The sequence below is a fragment of the Dipodomys spectabilis genome, unplaced genomic scaffold (genome assembly GCF_019054845.1).
Source record: "Dipodomys spectabilis isolate Male_0828 unplaced genomic scaffold, ASM1905484v1 ptg000616l, whole genome shotgun sequence".
NCBI lineage: Eukaryota > Metazoa > Chordata > Mammalia > Rodentia > Heteromyidae > Dipodomys > Dipodomys spectabilis.
The window spans coordinates 282,703-290,406 of NW_024871293.1; positions in this window are offsets into that span (position 1 = coordinate 282,703).

A 7,704-nucleotide genomic window follows, 5' to 3' on the forward strand; every position below is an offset into this window, starting at 1 on the left:
AATTGCCATGACCTATTAACAGAACATTGTTTTTTGTTTTTTTGTTTTTTTTTGTTTTTTGGTGGGGGGGGGGTGTCTGGACACGGAGCCTGAACTCTGGGCTTGGGCGCTGTCCATCAGCTCTTCAGCTCAAGTCTAGCGCTCTACCACTTGAGCCACAGCGTCACTTCTGGCTTTTTTCTTTTTGCTTATGTGGTGCTGAGGAATCGAACACAGGGCCTCATGAGTGCAAGGCAATCTATACCACTGAGCCACCTTCCCAGCCCTTTTGTTAAATAATAGTAATCTAATATAGGTAAAATAAATTATGGACTATTGTTAGGTATCAGTTGGAATGATCAATTGTATATTCCAAGTATGGGTTATTTATTTTGCATTTACTAGCTAAATGACTTTTTGCCAATCTTGGGACTTGAACTCAGGGACAGGGAACTGTTTTTTTGTTTGTTTGTTTGTTTGTTTTGGCTCCAGGCTAGCACTTTACCACTTGAGGCACAGCTCCACTTTCAGTGTTTCTTTTTCTATTTATGTGGTACTAAGGAATCAAACCTAGGGTTTGATGCATGCTAAGCAATAACTGTTCCATTAAGCCACATTCCCAGAGCCCTAAAAAATTCTTTTTGTTTTTATATTAATAAGTTTTTTTATTGTGAAAATACCACATAGGGGGGGTTACAATTTTATGAGCAAGGTAATGAGTACATTTCATAGCAATCATTGTTGCCCCCCTCTTCCCCTTACCATCCCTGCCATCGATTCTCCCCCTCCCACCCCCGCCAAAGTTGTAAAGTTTGTTTTTCAACATAACCTCTTATACATCTCATTTTCGCAATTAGACTTGATTAAGATGGCATTACTTTTTCATTTCGTTACTATGTATTATAATTTAGGCCAGGTGGTAGAAAAAGAAGTGGAAAACAATACTAAGTCCAGTAAGGCTGACATTCCTATCACATCACTAAGTAAGTACAGTGTTAAGGCCAGCAGGACGCATAGGGCTGATGCATGTGACATTATTATGTAAAACACTATTGGTCATCATCTCCGACATCCATAACATTCTGCTTCCACTTTCAAGATAAAGAGGCAAATATCTAAGCCTTTTTAATTGATAGAGTGTGTTTCCTAGGAAAGAAGAAGGAGGATGTGGAAGGTGATGGTGGAAAAATATGTATATTGGCTCTCTGTCCACATTTTTTGCATTTTTAAAAAGTGCTATTGATGAACTCCCTCTTACATGTAATTGACTATACTGTCTGCACAAGATGCAGAGAAGTGAAACATTTATTCTGGTGGATAGTAACATATATTAACAAAATCCATTTCTGGTTAAAAAGATACTAGGTAAGAAAGTATAAAGTATTGTCTATGAAATGGTTTCTTTTCTTGGAGAATAAACGGTAGTATTGAAATGCTCACTCCAGCTTTCTTGGAAATTTTATGCTGTCTCAGTATCAAAATGTTCTCTAATTCCTGTAACATCCAAGCATAAAAGACATGATTTGAAGATCTCAGTAGTTTTAAAAATAAAGGTACATAATAGCTTCCTTCTTGTAGAGATTTGTGATAGCGAGTATGATTGATTGTATTATAGTTCTCTTTTTCCCCCCTCTTTATCTCAAGTGTTGTATATATGGTCATATTACTCTATGTCCTGCATCAGCGTCCTGTTGGTGAGATTTACCTGTACTTTGCAATGTCAAGCTGGGTCATGTGACTTACATCAGCTTACAAAAATGAACCAGAAGTAGTGAAAGGCTATTTCTAGGGGAAGATTTCTGTCTCATTGTCTGTGTCTAATAGCTGAATTGTTTTCCCTTAGCTATAAAAATAGCATAGTTTCAAAATGAGTCTTCTTTCAACTTATATACTGGAAGAATATATCATGTGAAATTGAGGCAAAACTCAAATACAGCCTGACCATATAACAAAAGCAGAATTAAGCTAATGTTAGAATATGATATTAAGATGTTAGTTTCTTATATTTTATACCTTTATGTTAGTTGACTATAGCATACTAGAATTTAATAAATACCAAACAAGAACTAAACAAATAGATAAGATTTCCTGTTGGACATTATTACAATTTTTTTATAAATAAACATTCTCCATGTGATCATTTATGGGGTTATCTATTTTCTATAGATGGGTTTAATCATTTTAGATCATTGTATCTAATATCCATAACCATTATCCAGACCTTGTGATTGAGGTGAGGAAGAACAAAATATCTAGATTTCTCCTTCTCTTTTCCTCTTCTCCTTTTTGTAGTGTGAATTCTAATCCTTTCTCCAAATTCTCCTATTAATAAAGGAAGAATAACACGTTGTGGATATCAAGAAAAAGGCTTCAAATCAAGAATTTCATACTTTCCTGGAGGAGGATGGGAAGGGATGGGAAGGAGAAAAAAAGGAGGAGCTACAATGCTTGATAAGAAATGTACTCATTATCTTGCCCATGAAATTGTAATCCCTCTGTAAAGTATTTTCACAATAAAAAAATAGATGAGAAGAGGTACCAAGATGGTGACAGGGCAGTACGGAAACGCCACAGCTCTCCCCAACCCAAAAGAGAGTTCAAGTTCCGATGCTTAATCTCCCCAAGAGACTGACAACAACAAAAAGATGAACACCCAGAGAAAAACAGAAGGTGGAAAATAACAAAAAAGAAAGAGAGAAAAAGAAGAATTTCAGAACAGAGGAGCAGGGAGACTCCTCCCTCAACCTTTACTGGCCGTGCAGCAGCACACCAAGTCATGGCCAGACCACCCAGCAGGGGCTGTCCAAGTCCCAGAGATACAGGAGTTTGTCTGCAGATAACCTGCGCTGAAGCAGCCTGAGGTACTAGTGTCAGACCCACTGATCGTGATGAACGGAGAAACCTCTTAGCCGGGAGCTTGAACAAAGATCCCACCCCTCACTCTCCATCTGAGTAGTGAGGCTCCATCCCACCAAAGCCCCTCAACCCCATGGCAGGAACTCCAGAACTACATGGGACTCCCACCGAACACCAGAGCAGAAGACATGCAAGGAACTGGTGCTGATCCGGAGAGTGCAAATGCAGACAAACCCCAGTGCTCAGAACCTGAACGGAGGCCCCTCCCCCACCCCTCGGGCAGAGGTTAGAGGCCCATCTCATGGTGCAGACCCAAACAGCATCAAATTAGGCAGAGACAGAAGAGAATCACACAGAGCTACCACCGCCCAGCCCAGCCCACATACACCTCAACTGAACTCTGATTGGAAAGGCAACCAATGACCTACATCACACAGAAACAACTAGCTCCAGGGTGAGTACCCCGCAGGGGACTCTGTATCCCTCAAGAGAGACCAGGGCTGGTGGGAATCCCCAGACCATGAGCCAGACCTCCTACCCCAACACCTGTACCACAGGACCCACTAAAACTGGGAACTGTTGGAGAGCTCCACCAAACCATGTAGCACACTCAGCTGACCAGGCTACAGCAAGATCGCCCCTGGAAGGGAGCTTAAACGCCCAAGCCAGGAACAGCGCCCCTGGGTCAAGATACCCAACAGTGGAAGAAATTTGAACTGTGTACCCCAGGCTGTGTAACCTAGGTGGGATACACAGCAGCACATCTCCAACCCGCGTTCCCTAGGCCTTGGGCCGGGACCAGGCCTGGGGATCCAGTGCCTGAGCAACAAAACCAACCTTTCCCAACTGAAGTCAGAAGCTGAGCATAAGCCTCAGCAGAGGGGAGAAAACAAGGAACTGCACCCACTGGGAAGCACGCCTGTGAGAGCAAAAGACCAGGGGGGCTCAGGACAAGAGAAGCCCAAACCCCACCAGAACCTGACCCATATATTCTAGGTTATTAGACAACACAGGGCACCAGGACCTGATAATAGGCAGGAGCTCAGGCTGGTAAGGTGGCTCAGCAGTAGAGTGCTTGTGTTGGGTGCATGAGGTCTTGGATCTGATTCCTCAGCACCACATAAGCACAAAGGGTCAGAAGTGGTGCTGTGGTTCAAATGGTAGGATGCCATCCTTGAGCTTAAGATCTGAGGGACAGTGCCCAAGCCCAGAGTTCAAGCCCAAAACCAGCCTTTCCTCCACAAAAAAACCCCATCAGGAGCCCATAGCAGACTCCAGCATCTGAGAGAGTTCATCCAGCACATCCAATCTTGCCAAGAGCACCCGTAGGAGCAAACAGGAGCAGTCTAGGCTGCTCAACCCTTCCAATGATGAGAGCTGCCAGTGATCTACAGCAAAGAGCTGAGAACCCTATGTGGGTCAGACCAGCAGCTGGAGGTCGGCCCCCAACAGAACCGAAATCAGGTACAAACTCTCTCTACCAACACAGAAACAACAACTAAGCAAAATCAGACACATATTGACCAAAACAAAATTTCAGATTAGTCTCCAATAATCCTGGGCCCACATGGGAAAATGACAGAGAAAAATTACAAGATTTATTAATAGCTAGGATAGCAAGGTATCCCCAATAGCCAGCAGCCACACAGGGGAGAGCCCCAGTGGGAGCAAAGCAGGAATGAAAGACAAAAGCTACATCCAAGGGATGCTGGAGACAATGACTCAAAAAATAAAGCGAGAAATAGACCAGAAATTAAAGAACATGGGGACAAACTATCGAAAGAAATGCAGGATCTCAAACACGAGCTACACACAAAAGTAGCGGAAGTACATACCTCACTCAGAAGTGAGAAAAATGCCAAAATAGAGGCAATACATACCTTATTAAGAGGTGAGATCAGTACTTTGAGAACCAACACCAAATCCATAAATGAGTCCATTTCTTCCTTGCAAACCACAATGGAAGCCACAGTTAACAGAGTGAACGAAATGGAATGTAGAGTGTCAGATACAGAAGACAGAATACACAAACTGGACCAAACAATGACAGATATGGAAACATCACTTAAGTTATACCCAAGGGAAATTCAAGAGCAAGCCGATAGTGCCAAGAAATTTAACCTTTGTATAATTGGAGTGGACGAAAGTGAGGAATATCAAAGCAAGGGAATGCAACACCTATTCAACAAGATAATCAGTGAAATTTTCCCCATCTCAAAAAAGAACATCTTACCTACATAACAGAAGCATATAGAACACCTAAAAAGCAAGACACCAGGAGAAACACTTCTAGACACATTATAGTAAAAATGATAGACCTGAATAGTAAGGAAACCATCTTGCATGCAGCAAAAATGAAGAAGGAGCTATAATAAACGGGAAAAAATTAGAATCATTGCAGATCTCTCCACACAAATACTGAATGCAAGAAAGGCCTGGGAAAGTACCATACGAGCCCTGAGAGCCAATAACTGTCAACCCAGACTGATATACTCGGAAAAGCTAGCATTCACATTCGATGGAGAGCTGAAAATTTTTAATAGCAAATAAAAACTAAATGAATACATAAACATTAAGCCAGCATTACAAAGAATACTAAGAGTGGGAACACAACCTGAAGAAAGCAACCAGGAACAGGGACATGTACCTAGACAGTAATTAATAGAAATCTAACTGAGCAAGCACAGGAGGAAAGGAAAGAAGAAAAACTGAGGGAAATTGGGAATGACAGGGATCAAAATGCATCTCTCTATACTATCTCTTAATATTAACGGGCTTAATTTGCCAATCAAAAGAAAAAGAACTGCGGATTGGATTAGAAAACATGACCCATCCATCTGTTGCCTTCAGGAGACACACCTCTCAGCCAAACATACAAGCAAACTCAGAGTAAAGAGTTGGAAAAGGATCTACCAATCAAATGCCCCCAGTAAGAAAGCAAGTGTAGCAAGCCTGATATCTCAGAAGATAAACTTTTCATTATAATCAATACAAAAAGACAAGGCTGGACACTACATTTTAATACAGGGAACAACCCAAGAGGAGGACAGTTCCCTCTTATATTACCAACTTATATTCCCCAAACATTGGTGCACCCAGATATGTTAAGCAAATACTCTCAAACTTACAGAATAAAATAGATCCCAATATGATAATACTAGTAGACTTTAACACCCCACTCTCGCCAAAGGACAGGTCTACCAAACAGAGGATTGGAAAAGAAGCTACTGAATTAAGTGAGGCCATACTTCAACGGAATTAACTGACATCTACCGAGTATTTCACCCTAAAACAACAGAGTACACATTCTTCTTAGTAGCTCATGGAACTTTCTCCAAAATAGACCATATCATAGTTCATGCAAGGAACTTAAGCAAATACAAGGGGATCGACTTAATCCCCTCTATCCTATCTGACCACAGTGGAATCAAGCTAGTTCTCAATAACAAAGCATACAGCAGAAATTATTCTAATACGTGGAAATTGAACACCACACTTCTAAGCAATGGCTAGGTAACAGAAGAGATCAAAGAAGAAATAATTTCCTACAACTCAATGAAAATGAAAACACCACACAAAGAAACTTGTAGGACACATCAAAAGCAGTCCTGAGGGGAAAATTTATTGCCCTCAGTGCCCACATCAAGAAAATAGAGACAGACCAAGTAAATTATCTCATGTTGCAATTAAAATAGCTAGAAAAACGTGAAAAAAAAATGCAACCTAAATTTACTAGAAGGAGCCAGATAACCAAACTAAGACTGGAGATTAATGAATTAGAAAATTGTAGAACCATAGCCAGAATTACACAAAGAAAAAACTGGTTCTTTGAAAAAATAAATAAAATTGATGGACCGTTGGCAAGATTAATTAAAAAGAAGAGAGGAAACCCATATTAACAGGATTAGGGATGCCATAGGAAAATTCACAATACATACACAAAATATCTAAAACAATCTTAACGGACTACTTTCAAAAGTTATACTCTCTAAAGTAAGAAATCCTGGCAGAAATGGATGCATTTTTAGAGAAATACAAGTTGCCCAAACTAAGCAAAGAAGAAGTAAATTATTAAATAAGCCAATATCCTACAACGAGATACAGAAACAATCAGAAGTCTTCCAACAAAAAAAGCCCAAGACCAGATGGATTCACAGCAGAATTCTATAAGACCTTTAAAGAAGAACTAATGGCCATAATCCTCAAGCTCTTCAGAGAAACAGAGAAGGAGGGAGCTATCCCAAACTCATTCTACGAAGCCAATAACACACTCATCCTCAAACCAGGCAAAGACCCAACCAAAAAAGAGAATTACAGGACAATTTCCTTGATGAACACAGATGCAAAGATCCTTAACAGGATTCTAGCTAACAGAATCCAGAAACATAAAAAAAAAAATCATACACTATGATCAGATAGGCTTCATCCCAGAGATGCAGAGATGGTTTAACATACATAAGTCAATAAATGTAATCCTACACATCAACAGAGCCAAGGTCAAGAACCACATGATTATTTCCACAGATACTGGAAAGGCCTTTGATAAAATTCAACATTCATTCATGGTAAAAGCTCTGGAGAAAATAAGAATAGAAGGAACATTTCTTAAAACAATAAAAGCCATTTATGACAGACCAATAGCCAATATTATACTTAATGGGAAAATGCTAAAACCAATTCTCTTAAAATCAGGAACAAGGCAAGGATGCCCACTGTCTCCACTCCTCTTCAAAATAGTCCTGGAACCCTTACCCAGGTAAATAAGGTAAGAAAAAGACATTAAAGGGATCCGCATAGGAAAAGAAGAAGTTAAACTATCCCTTTTTACAGATGACAAAATACTATACCTTCACGATCACAAAAACTCCA